The 16825-nt window shown below is 41.7% G+C and overlaps 1 long non-coding RNA gene across 1 annotated transcript in view; it reads right to left on the reverse strand.

Moving 5' to 3' along the window:
• Nucleotides 1-9152: 9152 nt before the first annotated feature.
• LOC140607069 (uncharacterized) overlaps nucleotides 9153-16825 on the reverse strand; it is an 89360-nt gene continuing 81687 nt past the window's right edge. The window contains exons 8-9 of the long non-coding RNA XR_012009222.1: nucleotides 15501-15614; nucleotides 9153-14591 (exon numbers count right to left, since the gene is read on the reverse strand). This is a non-coding gene — a long non-coding RNA (uncharacterized lncRNA). The remainder of the gene's footprint in view (nucleotides 14592-15500; nucleotides 15615-16825) is intronic.

The following is a 16825-nucleotide window of genomic DNA, read 5'->3' on the forward strand; positions in this document are numbered from 1 at the left end:
ACCTAGTTTAGACCTTCACTGCCCTCATATGCTGCCTGCCAATAACCCTTGATCCAGAACCCTGAAGTAATCTCATATGTAACGTCCCATTTAGCATTTAAAAAATGAAATCATTTTACTCCTTTTCACTGGCAATGACACTAGAAACCCATCCATTAGGCTAATTTCACAAAGGTGCTGATGACCAATAATAGCTTAATAGGTTTCCTGTAGGAGGATTCTTTAGAATTCTAAAGATACTTCTTGCCCACTCCCATGATTTCCAACCCTTAGTTATTCAAATGATCAATCTAGGTACCATTGTTAATTTGCAGAGAAAGTTCAAAGTGCTAATCAGCTGACCTGAAGATAGGGGGAATAGCCTGGATTATCCAGAAGGGCCCCTGGAGTCATGTGAGCTCTTAAAAGAAGAGGAAGACCATCAAAAGGAAGAGATGCAGCAGAAGTAAGCACAAGAAAGCAGGTCAAAGGGGGGGAGGGGCAAAATGTGAATTTGGACTTGACTTGCTGTTGTTGGCTTTGTAGAAGAAGGAAGGAAGCTGGGAGTTGAGTGCTGCTGGTGACCCCCTACTGACAGCCAACAAGGAAACTGAGGCTGCAGTCCCACAACCCTGAGGAGCTGAATTCAGCAACAAGTGCATGAACTTGAAAGGGACTCTTCCCCAGAGCCTCTGGCGAGGAATGCAGCCCTGCCAACACCTTGATTCAAGCCTAGTGAGACCCATGTTGGACCATAACCTCCAAAGACTATGAAGTATTCATTTGTGTTGTTTAAAACCACAAGTTTATGGTAACTTCTTATAGCAGCAATAGAAAACCAATACAGGCAACCCCCAAAGACCCCTGAGCCCAATCTCAAGAGCACCCCAGAAAGGCCTGCAAAGAAAAAGATTGCTATGGATAGGGCATCCCTAAGTCTCATTGTTAGATTACCTGTGTTTACAATTGCCTTTAAGAGATCATAGCTCCTCATCTATGGAGGAGCTGGTTACAGCATGGTTAACTTTTTTATAATAAAATGTTGACCAAAAGACCTGTGCACAGGTGACAAAGCAACAATAACTGAAAGTAAGAGAAAATCCTTAATAATGAGGCCACAAGAAAGTATGTTGTGATAGTACATGTAAAGGGAATATAGTAATTTACCTGAGTTTTTTGTAGCCCAAGGCATGTCATCAAAAGGCAGTGCTGGTTGTCTGACTCAGTGATAAATCAGACCAAAAAACAAAAAACTAAAAGAAGGAGAGAGACAAAGGGAAAGAGAGAGAGAGAAATAGATATCCAGATACTTGGAACAAGGAGGACTTTGGTTTAGATTACTTTAATTGATGCTTCCATAATTCTGTATTGCAATTTCCCCCAAGATCTCCTGGCCACTTCTCAACATCAAATAGCCCTGGTACTGACAAGCCTGGGTCTGCCTAAGCAGATAATATCAATTTGTAATCCTGGAAGGCAAAGTGAAAAGCCCTAGGAAGAAAATGGAGTGACTCAGCATGCATATTGAGAATGGAATCCAGAAACTCAAGGCACAAATGCCCAATTACGTGAAGGGAGCCTTATTTGGAGGATGTTAGAATCCTTGCCCCCTTCCCACCCATCTGAATTCCATTGGCATTGCTAGCATCTTCTCTTCCGTCTTCTGGGTTTCTCCCTTTCTGTCATCCTCAACCAACAGCCAAACATCTCCAACCCCCAAATCTTGAGGCAAATAAGCTTTAGCCAAGGATTTGCATCTCAGTCTATGAGAACACTTAAGTCTCTCACTGAGCTTGAGAAAACCCTTTGAACTGATAAGGAGAAAAGAAATAATTTCATACAAGGTCCCTACAGGAAAGAGAGAGAATGCACTGGACAAAGAGTTGGAGTCGGGATGCCTGGGTGGCTTAGCAGTTAAGCGTCTGCCTTTGGCCCAGGGCATGATCCTGGAGTCCCAGGATCGAGTCCCATGTCAGGCTCCCTGCATGGAGCCTGCTTCTCCCTCTGCCTATGTCTCTGCCTCTCTCTGTGTCTCTCATAAATAAATAAATAACATCTTAAAAAAAAAAAAGAGTTGGAGTGACATCAGACACACTCCAACTTATCCCCCTACACTGTCTGCTTCTAACGTCATCTAGTCTCCATCAGTTAGAAGGACCTGCTAATGGAGGAGAAAGAAAAGGAAGGGTTTCTTGATATTTATGTATTTATGGCCAGAGAAAGCCATGCGCGGCTCCTGGGATGCCAACATTTATAAGCCTCTGATCCTCTCGACTTTGATTTGATAGTCTTTGGAAGCCAAAAGTAAGGACAAACCCCCCTAAACAATGACATTGGCTAACCCAACTTCTAGCCCTCACTCTCCACAACACTGGACATAACAGTGATCTCCAATGGATTGCTACCATTCTTCCGGTCTCAAAGACACATAGCTACATGAGTTGGCACGATAGGATATAAAAGTGTAACCTCTTGTCCCCTAGACTACCTCCTTGTGATATCATTTTTAGAGCAACATTTTTTTCAGTAGCTCTACAAGAGTATGGAAAACTGCCAGCCTCAAAAGATAATGGATTTCCTCAAATTGGGAAGTCTTCCTCCAAGTCCAGAATGATTATAGAGTGAGCATGTTCTATCCTTGGGAGCACAGGGCTTAGAAAGGGGAGGGAGTGAAGGTCATGACACCTCTCCTACTACTATACAGTCCCATTCCAGAAGTAGAGTCCTAGGATGATTAAAATACTGTTTTTGCAGCTGTCACGCAAATGCTATTTAGAATTCGTATTCTGTATCCCAGGATTTAATGCAAATTGTCCACATAACGGAGGGTCAAAATGATAATTTAGATGCAATTAGCCAGATGTGTTGGAGTGAAATTTCTCCCACAACCCCCCAAAATTATCTGAATAATTTACACACACATAATCACCTTACTCCAGTGGGAAAATAGTATGCCCTTGTTTATTTCCCCCAAATACCTAGAGTTTCCAACAGTGTTACATCAAGAAAGTGCCAAGTCCAGGGAAGCAAATAAGATAACTCTGTGAGGCCAAGCTGTCTCCCTTTTAAATGCAGACAGAATTAATTTGTTTTCATTAACTCCTTATCAAGTTACCTGACTTTGATTCCCAGCACAAAATGTATTTTAAAAAGGGGGGTGGTGGTAGTGATGGTGGTAGATTTTCAGGAAATAGCAAGTTCTTTTTCTACTGAGATAAAAATCATTTGGCAAGCCAGGGTGAAATACTTCTGGTTTCCAGTAGAAAGAGAGAAAAAGAAAAAGAAAAAAGAAAAAGAAAAAAAAGAAGATGCTAATGAACCACAGAAGAAAAAGAAGGAAGTACTTTTTTTTTTTTTTTTTTAAATAAGACCTTACTTTTGAAAACAGCTCAGTTTGCAACCAATTTTTGAAGAAATGTCAAAGTGATTCCTTCGGGAGCTATGTCAGGGCTAAACCAGGCTGTAGGAGTGCAATAAAGTGAGCAATTCAGATGACTTTAATTAAAGGGCCCAGGACCATCAGCACTGACCTTACAGACACAGCCTTTTATCTCCAAAAAGGATGAATCTGGTAAGAGCCAGTAATACAGGACAAAGGGATGGAGCCTTGGAACCTGGGTGCTCAAATGCGTTGTGAGAGTAACTGTGTTGGGGGGACAGCAGGCTGCTCCTTGGGAAAGCAGTCTGTTTTTATAATTATGCATTTGAAAGAAGAAGGGGGCTAGTGAGGGAGGATGGGACTCACAGATGTCTTCAGGGTTCACTTACCCTCTTAATTGTAAGGAGCCTTTAGAACCCTTGGCCTCCCAAGTGGGCACCCTCCTCCCATGCTCCAGGATTCAGATGCTTATGTGAGAAGAGATGTTCATCAGGAAGGTCTGGGAAGAAGGTAAGAAGGGAAGCTTGGAGCCAGGGTGATCCCTGCAGAGGATCAGCCCTTGCTTGGAGCCATGTTCACACCAAGAACAGCAAGACCCCTTGGCTCTGTTCTTAAATGAAGACAAGCCAGACATCAAAGTTGCTTGCAAACCTGCCCAATAAAAGCAGCTTAGAAGCTATCGGTGAAAGAGGTCATCAGCCCAACTCCCACTCCAGTGAGAAAATAGGTCCTCATCAGTTGGGACTGAGGTGGGAGACCCAAAGCAAGAACTAGGAATCACAGGGTCTGGAGGAGAAGAGGGGATTGTGGAATGTTACTGTTTGCATTTGTCCAAATCCAAGGAGGGGCTACCAGCTTTTTCTCCCTTCCTTGTGGGAGGGATTAAGACAGTCGAGGTCCCCAAACACTGAAAAGATTATAGTCCTCTCTATCCCACTGTCTGTCTTGCCATCTTTCTATCTGTCCTCTGTCTGTCATTATCTATCTATCTATCTATCTATCTATCTATCTATCTATCATCTATCTATCTACAAAATTGTGATTGTCAGGCTATTCCCCAGTATGCTGGGTTTTTTCTTTCCATGCACATGGTGGTATTGCCAATCCCTACCTCCCTGAAGTCAAATATGCCATGGGATTTGCTCTGGCCAATGGAAAGTGAGTGTAGGAGACGTTAAAGATGTTTTCAGGCAGAGTACTGACTTTAATAGCCAATGCGCAATTGCCCATGTTGTCTCCCCTCTGCCAGGAGGCCAGGGCTGCTCTGGTTACCATCCTGCTTCCCAGAGCAAAGACAGAGTGGTGCAGAACCACCCCACCTCAGTACTCACAGCCCCTGCTGGCTGACCCACAGCGAATGTGCTATACAAATAAAAAATATGTCTTTGTTATTTTCAGCCACGGAGATTTTGACATTGTTTTTTTGTTGAGGATACAAAAAAAATATACAATAATAAGAAAGAAGTTTGCAAGATTTCTTTCCCGAGTGACTACTTTGATAACTTGGCACTTCTATGAAGTAATCAAATCCTTTCAAGAATTTCTCTCCTTTTTATGCTTATGCTATTGCAGTGGTGTGTTAAGTATGCACCTCATCTCTGTCGGGCGATCCAATCCTTCTCACATAGAAACTCTATCCTGCGGTAAGCACAGCAGACCTCACGGGCTTTTTATTTTTTTAAGATTAATTAATTAATTAATTAATTTGAGAGAGAAGGGAGGAAGGCAGAGGGAGAGAGGGAGAATTTTCAGCACACCCCAACTGAGCATGGGGCCCAACGTGGGGCTCGATCTCAGGACCCTGAAATCATGACCTCAGTCAAAATCAAGAGTTGGTTGTTTAACTGACTGAGCACCCAGGGGCCCCTCACCGACTTTTAAGTACTACACTGAGATCCTTCTACTGTCATCTGCCAGTCACATGTCCTTGGAGAGTTTACTCAAACTCTCTAAATCTCAGCTTCCTTAGCTATAAAATTAAGATTGTAATTCCTATCTCTCCGATTTATTGTGCCACTGGGAAAAGGTATACAACTTGTAGTGATACCCCTATTCTACACCCCCATGCTTCCTCAGAAGCATTTACCTTCCATAGAATGGGGATGACAATACCTCCCTCCCTCCCACCCAGTAAGGAAATTGGCCAACCTGGAGCCCTTACAGTAAATTCATAGCTATTGATATAATCACTGTGATCGCCATTATATTAATAAATCACATGGGACCTAATATGTATTCAATAAATCTTAGCTGCTTCCCTTGCCCTTCATGTTTAGGAGTGGGGTCATTCAGAATAGCATTATCCATAGCTAATCAGGAGGGTGGCCAACAACCTAAAAAGAGAAAAGAATTAAAAAAAAAAAAAGAGTCTCTGCTTTAGACCCATTTATGACGAGACATGTCTGGATCCTTAGGATGCCAGGTTTTTTCCATTCTGCAAACACATGGCTTCCATTAGTTGACTGATACTGACACATCGGAGGCTTCCAAAGTCCTCTGGGCCTCTGATGAGTGAAAGGTTTGCATGCCCAACAAGGAAAAGGCAGCCTCTGCCGGTGTGAAAATGCTGCCAGGGGTGGGGCAGTGGAGGTGTTGAGTTTAGGTAGGAGACCAAATCTGGCTCTGTTTTTAATGACCATCCTGTCCACACCTGAAAATAAACTAGCCACACCTGGTGAGATTCCTAACGCTCTGGAGCTCCAATGTTGATGTCAGTGTGCATACAGGGCCTCCATTAATCAGAGTGAGTGTTGTGTGGTGCGTGCTCACCAGGCGCTGCAGAATAGTGAATAATTTGCAGTGTGCACACACTGTCTCTCCTGAGCTTTCTCATCCAAAGCAAACCCAAGCTCCAGTGTTATGCTCCTTTTAGTTTGTGTTCTAAGTTCACTGTTGTTTGGACTTAGGAACAGTCCTGAATTCTAATTAGTTTGCAGTTGGAGCCTGCATAATGGTAACTCTATCCTTTGCTTAGCCGTTATCATCTGTTTCCCGTCTTTAAAGCTGCATGGTCCATTTTTGTACTGCACAATAGTGATACTCGCGACCTTGTTTCTTGTTTGGTGTCTCACAGCAACAAGTTCTATTTAAAATGGGGGGAAGTTGGTGGCATCGTTGATCTGAGAAATTTGGGGCAATTCTCTGCTCTAAATTGCATACCGAGGGGATGATTCCAAGAAAATAAGTCTTTGTATTCTCTATTATGGAGAGGATCTTGATTACACTTAGCCAGGACAGACATGTTACCTCTCAAAATATTTGCAGCTTCAGGCTGTGCAGCAAAGGTGAGCAAATAAAAGTGTAAGGAAGGAACAGTGAAGGTACATTTGCCTAACACTTCAAACCAAGCTTGTGTTTTCACACGTATCAAATCACTGGATTCTTTCAACAGCCCTGTGGGCTAGATGAGCAGTTACTCTTCACCCATCTTAGGCAAGCCGGGACAACTGGTCACCCTACAGAAGGTAAATACTTTCTCCATCCCATTTTGCAGATGAATGAACTGAAACTTGAGGAGTCCTGAGGTCATACAGCTAGCCAGGCTAGTGGAGAATTTATTTTTTATTTTTTATTTTTTAGAGAGAGAGAGCACATATGTGTGTGCATGTGCATGCACTTTTGGGCTGTGGTAGAGGGGCAAGGGAGAGAAAGAATCTCAAGCAGTTTCCATGCTCAGAATGGAGATAGAGCCCCAATGCAGGACTCTGTCTCATGACCCTGAGATTAAGAGTCAGGTACTTAACTGACTGATCCACCCAGGTACCCCTGGGCTTGTTGAGATTTTTAAATCTATGTTTTTAAACCATTAGAAGATACTAGCTAAGAAAGAGCTTCTTCCTATGGGAGGAATTTGTAGTACATCCACAAAGGAGTGAAGTTAGCTAATGTTCTCCTTATTAAATAGGGCTTAAGGGCCATCTGATGGCTCAGTTGTTTAAGTGTTCAACTCTTAATTTCAGCTCAGGTCATGATTTCACGGTCTTGGTATCAAGCCCTGCCTTGAGCTCTGTGCTCAGCAGGATTTTGCTTGAGATTCTCTCTCTCCCTCTGCCCCTCCCCCGACTCTCATACTTCTCTTTCTCTCTCTAAAAATAAATAAAGCAATTTTTTTTGAAAAGGGTTTAATATTGTGCTAAGCTGTGTTTCTCTGTTGTTGATATTATTCTTATTTTTCTATTCCGTTGTTGTTATACTTCCAAGTGACTTGGGGCAAAATCTGAAATGTTAATTAATAGACTTAGTTTTTAACCAGTTGTCATTCTATCTTTGAGGAAGAAAAGACAATAATGTTAACATTAACAACTACTCCAAGAGTTGACATCTGATTCATTAAGAAATGAGCTCTATTATATTGTTTTTCTATTTTCCACTCAAAAGAGATCTTGGCTAGCAGGGACTTTCTGTGAATTTTAATTTCAAAGGGCACCAGAGACTCTCAAAAGACATTATCTTAGCTCCTATATACTTCCCAAATGTATTTTAAAAACACATTACCTATGATACTGTCTCTATAAAACAGACTCAGAGTGGGATCCCTGGGTTGTGTGAACCAAAGGTGTCATGACCTCAAATTATAAGAAGGCCCAGGAAGAAAGTTTCCTTATGGAAAAGGATTTTCCAGCTTCCAAAACAACTGTCCATAAATGGATTTACTTAAGCAAAAGCTTAAGTACATTTCAAAAGAAACCAGTGATCATGGCTACAAGATGAGCGATACATAAATTTAAGGGGTACTTGGGGACACTCTAAAATCCCAAGGCAAAATTGACTTTCTTAATTTGATAGAGGAATAGGTCCAGTTGGGAGCTTTGGCTGAGTCTGTTTTTCATGAATCATTTTATCTGTGGACATGCCTTATAAATTAAAACTTACCTAAAAAAATAAAATCCCTAGATGTGAGATGATTAAAGTTTCAAATCTGGTCATTTGAAAATCACAAAAGGTTGGATGAAAGTGATACTGTTTTGAGGATTTTAAGTTTCTTTTTAAAATCACACAAGTTGCTGAACTTATAAAAAGTCTTTGATTCAAATAAAAAGTGAGGGCTTTTGGAGAGAGTCATTTTCTCTGTTATCAGATGCATTTTAGTGTATAGTTTTCCACTCTGGCGTATGTGGATGTCTAGGCTTGCTTCCATCAATTCATTTAATCTCTGATTCATAAAAAAGCATGTTTCCTGTTTATCTTTGTCCAGACTGAGTGCAATCTGTGCTTCCTAGCTCTTCCAACAATCTCAATTTTCCAAATTTCATATCAGAATGCATGTGAGGGGGTAGCCCTGGTGGCACAGTGGTTTAGTGCTGCCTGCTGCCCCGGGTGTGATCCTGGAGACTCGGGATCGAGTCCCACGTCGGGCTTCCTGCATGGAGCCTGCTTCTCCCTCTGCCTGTGTCTCTGCTCCCCCCCCCCTCTGTGTGTCTCATGAATAAATAAATAAAATCTTTAGAAAAAAAAAAAGAATGCATGTGAGGCACGGTAAATCCATGGTTATCTTGACAGATTGGGAGCTGCATATCCACAGGGAGAAAATTAAGGCACTACTCCCAAAGACACCCACTTACCAAACTCTAATTTCAAAAAGAAAAGATCAACACTTAATTTACTGCAAGTGAGTGAAGAGGGGAAAGAAAAGTTAATACAAATAAGTGCTGAGCTACAAGTTTAAAAATGAATAGAAGAAATTCTCCCAAAACATATAATTTTCATATATAAGCTAGTTGCTGAACTGAAGAAAGATTAGCATTCAACACAAGCTCACTTGAAATCAACCCAAATCAGACAATTGAACCATATTTATTACATCCATTTCTTGAAACTAACAAAATTCATTGTGCTTCAGGGAAACTTTGATAGACAACAGTTTGACCACAGAGGCCAAACATTTTAATGTCACATACTCACCAAGTCAATATACAGATGAGAACATTGAAGATGATTTTTTGTTACTACTAATAGTCCTTAGTTTTTAATAATTTGGTCTAGAATTTATAGCGATATCATCCACTTCATTTGTATCCATCATTGCACCAAAGAGATGTCCAACATCTAATATATAAATATACAAACAAATACATGATTTTTATGGCCACAAACATTTGTTTCCCAAAAACATTTGCAAAATTCTTTTTCTTAGTTTCATGATATATATTTAGAATCTGTCCTACTACAAATCCTTAACCCTCAGAAAATCAAGACTTAGAGAAATTAGTAATTCTCTACCCTCACCACACATGCATACACATGCATACAGCAATAACTTCTGCAAATTAGTACACTGAAGAAAAGAGAGAAAGTACAGTCTACTGCATGAAATAGCTCACTTAAGTTCACTGTTCATGGGGAGCAAAGTCTTAAAAAAAATAACCCCAAAGATAATATTTTTGGTTATTCATTTGTTTTTATTTCCAATTCCTCATCACTTAGTTAACATTGGTCTTTTTTAAAAAGACCAATTTATTTGTGAGGCGCCTGCGTGGCTCAGTTGGTTAAGTGTCCAACTCTTGGTTTCGGCTCAAGTCATGATCTCAGGATGGTGAGATGGAGCTCTGCATTGGGCTCCATGCTGGATGTGGAGCCTGCTTAAGATTCCCTCTCTCCCTCTCCCTCTACCCAACCTCTCTCCTCACCCTCCCCACTCAAGTGTCTCTCTCTCTCTCTCACTCTCAAAAAAAAAAAAAAAAAAAGGAAAAGAAAATAAGTTATTTGTGAATAGGAGTAATGAGTTGGGAATTGAATTCAGGTCTGGCCATTTTACCTGAGCAATGAAAACATAAATGCCCTGGAGCCAGCAAAACTGTCTACCCCCTGGCAATTCCTTTGTTTCCTCCTGAGATTGTCTAATTATACAGTAATGCTGAGTATTCTTCATTTGTAGATTAATTAGTCGGTGCCTAAGCAGTTCTTTGAACATAAAAGGCAACATGTAAATCTAAGTGTAATTATTCATCCTCAAGCTAATGATCATTTAATTAGTGTTTTCTGCTGGCTTAATGGTCCATAAAGAAGAGGGTAATTTGGGGAAGGAGCTTCTAACATTGCTATAAGAGAAGTTTAGGATTGTAGCTCTAACTAGAATGAAAAAACAATATTCAATGTTTAAATAAAGCCTTTAAAATTAGAAGTGAATTGAAAATTGACTCCATCCTCTCTCTTGGTAACAGCCAGGAAGGAACTGAAAATGAAGCATATCATTTGGTTCATTTGCATATTTCCAGAATTCAGAGTCACAGTTTGATTTGGGCTAATCTGATATTTTATGGCAAAATCAAAGACCTACCTTCAGGTGAAGTTTATAGAGCAGAAAAGAGGTTCACTGTGGGGTGTTTGTATGTTATGAAGATTCTTTTGCCCTTTAAGTAAAATAGGATTCTAGTTTCCTAAATAGGAGATCATGTCCAAGTCATCAGATGGGGATGCCTGCTTTCTAGTCAGGTTATGATCCCAGGATCAGGCCCCATGTCAGGCTCCCAGCCCAGCCAGGGAGTCTCCTTCTCCCTCTGCCCCTCCCTCTGCTCATGTGCACGCTCTCTCGCTCTTTTTTCAAATAAATAAAATCCAAAGAAAGAAAGAAGAAAGAAAGAAAGAAAGAAAGAAAGAAAGGAAGGAAGGAAGAAAGAAAGAAAGAGAAAGGAAGGAAGAAAGGAGACATCAGATCAAGCTAAGTGTTTTTGCAAAATACCCACATCAGAACTTCTTACATAGTTTTCTAATTATTTCTCTCTGTATCTCCCCTACTAGATTATACACTCAAAGCCAATTTTGTTGTTGTTGGTATCAGCAATATCTGTTTTTCTCCTGCCTTGTTTTAAAAAGATTCAGGCCCTCTGAAGACTGATGTATTACTCACATTGAGATATATTATCTTTTATTCTCTTAGGTGATTTCAGGGGCAAAGACCAAGATCATGCAGATGCTGTAGGAGTTGGTGATATTGTAGTGAGTCAAAAAATAAAGTAGGAGAGAGATTAAACCAGGCAAAACCCTTATCGAGTCTTTTTTTTTGGCCTTTTTTACCTTTCCATTTCCTGCCTTATCAAGCCAATAGTCAGCATTCCTTGAGTAAGTGAATCAGCAAACAAGTAACAACTAAAAATATACATATACAACAAAACTGAACAAACATGCCTCTGGGTATAAAAGCTATTCATATAAACTTAAACAAAATTCTATGACAAAGAAATTGTGAACATCTCTGTTACATGTTTTTGATCCAGAGGTCCCTGTTCAGATACTGGGTCATTAACACATCATAAAGAGATTATCCAGACAACATCAATTAACCTGGCACTGCAAGCAGCTGTATTGGTCTAATTGATAATTTGCATCAAGGGACTTCTTTATCTTTTAAAATTTCTCTTAGACAGGGAAGGTGCAGGGGTAGAAGGAGAGAGAAGCAAACCCCTCTGAGCATGGAGCACAACCCAAGGCTCGATCCCGCAACCCTGAGATCATGACTTGAGTCAAAACCAAGAGCCAGATGCTCAACCAGCTGAGCCACCAGGTGCCCCTCAAGTGACTTCTTTAAGAACCACAGTTTTTTCAGGTATGAAATGGAGCACTTGTCAGTTAAATGGAATGATCACAAATCTAACAGAAAGTAATTATTCAATAAGTGTCAGCTCTTTTAACATCAGTTGAATTTTCTTTTTACAGAAACTTTGATTCAAAATTAAGTAAATAGAGAACCTTGCTGAACATATGTGTTTCTCCATTGACAAGAATTTCCTTTGTCAACTGATAAATCAAGCCGCAAGTATGTGACATTGGTGATTGTATTACTGATACTTTGTCGTAGTAAGAGGCACACCCTAGGCTTTGTACATATTCAAAAGAGTTTAAAAATTCAGAAGTAATTATAAAGATACAAAATTTATACTAGCTTTTCCTCAACAGAAGAAAAGTGAGAAGAACGCCAAAAATTTAACAGTACAATAAACTACAGCATACTTGGAGGGACTATAAAAATAATGAAGCTATTTAAAATTTTACTTAAAAGAAAGACATTTAAGTAATAAGTGAGAGATAACTATCCTAACGTGCCCAGAAATCCACTCTGCTTTTTGGAAGGATGTTTTTCATGTTCCTTTTGGAACTCCTGGAAGAATTTCTCAATCCAATATCCTCAAAAATATCCATATATCCATCAGACAGCACAGAAGTGTCAGAAATTCCTTACCCATGAGGCTGGACATACATACAGCAACATGCATTTGATCAGGTTGAGAAATAGGTATCCTAAGAGGCTCTATTATTTATTTTTTTAAAAAAAGATTTTATTTATTTATTCATGAGAGACACACAGAGAGAGGCAGAGACACAGGCAGAGGGAAAAGCAGGCTCCATGCAGGGACCCCAATGCAGGACTCGATCCTGGGACTCTGGGATCATGCCCCGAGCGCCAAAGGCAGATGCCCAACCGGTGAGCCACCCAGGTTTCCCCTAAGAGGTTCTGTTAGAAAGGTCCTTGCAAAGGATGAGCACACAGGATCTATATTGGCACTGGAGCCCGAGGTAAGGCATGGCATTCCCAAAACACATTCATCCTGCACTCTCGTGATAAGGGTTTTGCCTGGCTTAATCTCTCTCCTCCTTTATTTGTTGACTCGCTACAATACCACCAACTCCTACAGCATCTGCATGATCTTGGTCTCTGCCCCTGAAATCACCTAAGAGAATAAAAGAAAATATATCTCAATGTGAGTAAAACATCAGTTTTCAGAGGGCCTGAATCTGTTTAAAACAAGGCAGAAGAAAAACAGATATTGCTGATACCAACAACAACAAAGCTCACTTAATATATTTGGTGAATCTCAAGAGAAGTGCTAACATTTTTCCTTTTCTGAATATGAATGCTTTCTGTTATTTCCTAGAAACTATGAGAATTTTAAAAAAATCCAAAAACAGAACAAAATTTTTATCACTGAGAATTCTTCTATTCTGAGTTTTCTCTCTCTCTCTCTCTCTCTTTTTTAGAAAAGTGGAAAAATAAAAACAATACGCAACAAACAAATGAAACTGTACAAAAGATGCTGGATTCTACAACATCTACCGCTTGGTAGAGCCAGTTGGCAAAACAAGATAAAATACACGAGTGCCTGTTTACGGAAGTTACGGGCATTATGAAATGTAACGCTTGCTTTTAACATAGAAAGCCAAGTGAAATAGGGTGAAAACCTAAGCAGATCATACTCATATAATTAAAATACAAATGTATTTTCATGAAGACCCTGATTCCAGACGGCCGCCCTCACTGCTCTCCTCCCCCTTTTATGGGAATCTCTGAAACCATTTCGCTTGGGGGAGAAAGTAGATTTTAGCAGAGTGAGGAAGAATGCCAAACATCCATGGCAACTTCGAATTTTTCCACTTTCTTTACATGTTCAATTGAGACGTTCATAAAATTATAAATGAAAGGACACATTATGAGCACTTTCTTTGAAGGGAAAAAAAGGGTCTTGCCTGGAAGTAAAATCTTGGAGTCTGTAGCCTTCTTCTGCAGAGAACACTTGGGAGCTTTCTCTGCCAACAGCGGGACCCCTACAAGAGTTTGCCTTTGCCTTCAGGATTCAAGAAGGTGGAAGCAATTGTTCCCCCCACTGTGGGTGAGGCATGGAGCACCAGGAGGGGGTTGCGAGCACCGGGCCTGGGCTGGTGTCCCTCAGGGACTGAGGTCAGTATGTCTGGGCGCCTTCCTTCCACCTCCCTCCTCCCTCCTTTCTTCCCTCCCTGCCACCAGGGATTCCCTCCTGTTTACATTGGGGAGACTGCAACTTCTGTTTCTTAAACATTTAAAAGAAGTTTAAAAGCTTATAAAAAGGCTCTTAAGATTTCTTGGACACCGAATGCCTCTTACAGAACAATATTTTGAAGAGTTAAGTGTAAATGAATCAGAAACCGACGTATTAAATTTCCCTTGACATACACATCAGTTTAAAAAATTAATGGAAAAAGTGCCCAGGGCTCAAAATGTTTGGGGTTTCCTCAAACCCAAAATGCTTGAATGTAAAGAGTGGAAATCCATTTGAACCAGTCAGGTTTGCTGATTTTCCACACCCCGCCCCCACACCCCCAGAGCCCTAGTAATAAAGGAGGGAGCAGCAGGTCCTGGTGGTGACTGGCTGGCTGGGGACATGTCACCTTCCTGGTCATCATGCTTTGGTTGGGGCAGAAGCCAACGTCTGGGCTGATGCTGCAGAGATGTCGAGCCACTGTTCATGGAGGCTGACGCTAAAAGCTGGTTTCAAAAAAGAGACAAATAGAACTAAATAAACAATCACAGGAGATCATATATCACTGATGAAGATATTTAGATTTGAGCCAGCCCCAGAAAACATAACGTGCTGCAATTTGTCCTGCAGACATTAACTCAGTCCTGGGTCCTGTAACTGCAGACCTCATGACTTCTGATGGCAAAAGGCACATGGGTCAAAACCGGAGAACACTTAGAGTTTTGCCGTTTGGGTTCTTTTGTTCATTTGCTGGTTTCGATACTGATTGTACATCCAAGGAAACATCCACAAGAGCAGAAATAACCAAAAGTCCTGAAACCAGCCTCAATACCTAAAGTCATCTTTCGTCAGACTATTCAAAATAATTTTTTCATTCCGTTGGTTTTGTTTTGTGAGTGAACGGCCACACTAGGTGGCAGCTAACAGGAAGGCTGAGCCAGGTGAAGAGGACACATGCTGTCCTCATGGTCATGGAAGCAATCTGATCGCTTTGGTGTGGGGGGGCGGTGTCACAAAGCCACCAGGAAGTCTGTGTTGGGCCACTTTAGCCCTGGAACTAATCATACAGCCCAGCAAGGGGGGATCATGGCTTTAAGCTCATGCCTGGCCGTATCTCATGGTAACTCTCACTCCGTAAAAACACGTGAAAGCCCCCTGTGAACCTCGAAGAGCTCTCTGCACATAGCTGCCTTTACTCTTATTTTCAAATTGACATCCTTTACCCCTTGAGGAGCCTTGGCCATCCCAAGTAGTTCTACAGAAGCCTGTAATGACCTCTACTTCGGGAAGAATGGAAATACAGGAGGGGCTGTCTTCTGGTAGGTATGAGCCTTGCTCATCCTTCCTCAAAGAAGTTCTCTCAAAACCTTGGCAGGGTCTTGGAGGTTGGGGAGACAGTACTTAGAGAAATATACCTTTGGAAGACAGTGGCCCGCCTTATTCCACTCAACGTAGGTGCTGGGTAATGTTGTTCAGTGAGTGAGCGATGGGAGCAGAGGATAGTCCTCTCTTCCCCAGCGAAGTCGCATCTACAATGGAAAGCTCCAAGAGTTACAGGAGTAACAGCTTCGGGGACGTAGCAGACACAAGAAGGCTCAGAAATATACGGAGGCTCAAGGACACCCAATCACAGTCTTATTTCCTCTCCCGTAGATCTGGGGCATGGAGGAAGTGTTTGCAGCAGGGAACAGGACAGACGTGAGAAATGGCCCATTCCAGCACATTCTCTCACCCACCTTTCCCAGCTGTCCCACCACAAAGTGATTGCTTGTCACCCTAAATGATTGAGAGGAAGTAATTCCCCCCAGGCTGGGCTTCTCCTGCTCCACCTGACAGTTCAAGATCAAGATGTGCTCCGCTGTCTCAGGTTTGCTGAGTGTGCTATTATTTGCTATTATTGCTAATATTTGGGTGTGCTAGGGTAGACGAAGGGGCTGGAAAAAAAAAACAAAAAAAAAGGACGCAGTCACCAATGTTACCAGGTGATTGGTTACTTGATTATGTACAAGTGTGGAGGCCAGTAGTGATACCCCCCACCCCCATACCCTAAAAGTTCTAATGCTGCCTCTGGGCATTTTCCCACATGCCTTCATCCTGTGTTCAGGGGAACCCCATTTTAACATGAGCCAAGACTACCCCCTCCCCTAGGGGGCATTCCATGCGGGTGGAAAACAAGCAGAATAAAACAAAAGAGGGATGCCTGGGTGGCTCAGTCTGTTTAACATCTGCCTTCCGCTCAGGTGCTCAGGTCATGATCTCTGGGTCCTGGGATCGAGCCCCGCATTGGGCCCTGGCTCAGTAGCCACTCTGCTGCTCCTTCTCCCTCTGCCCTCCCCCTGCTCTGTCTCTCTCAAATAAGTCAAAAAGAAGGAGAAAAAGAATAAAACAAAAGCTCCACTTGAGGACCTGAAGATAACCTGCTGGCCTCCTAGCTCTCAGCCAGCCCTGCGGTCTACCAGATGGATTGTGGCTGTATTTGTCCTTGCACATTCAAAAGGTCACAGAAGGGGCCCTTGGGGGGCTCAGTCGGTTACGTGTCTGCCTTCAGCTCAGGTCCTGGGATCGAATCTTGCATCAGCTTCTTGCTCAGTGGGGAGCCTGCTTCTCCCTCTGCCTCTGCCTCTTCCCCCGGCTTGTGCACTTGCTCTCTCTCTCACTCTCTCCAATAAATAAATAAAATCTTTTTAAAAAAAAAAGTGGTGTGGGGGGGTAAAGGCCACCAAGATGAGGTCTAGAAACT

This window comes from Canis lupus, chromosome 16 (genome assembly GCF_048164855.1).
Source record: "Canis lupus baileyi chromosome 16, mCanLup2.hap1, whole genome shotgun sequence".
NCBI lineage: Eukaryota > Metazoa > Chordata > Mammalia > Carnivora > Canidae > Canis > Canis lupus.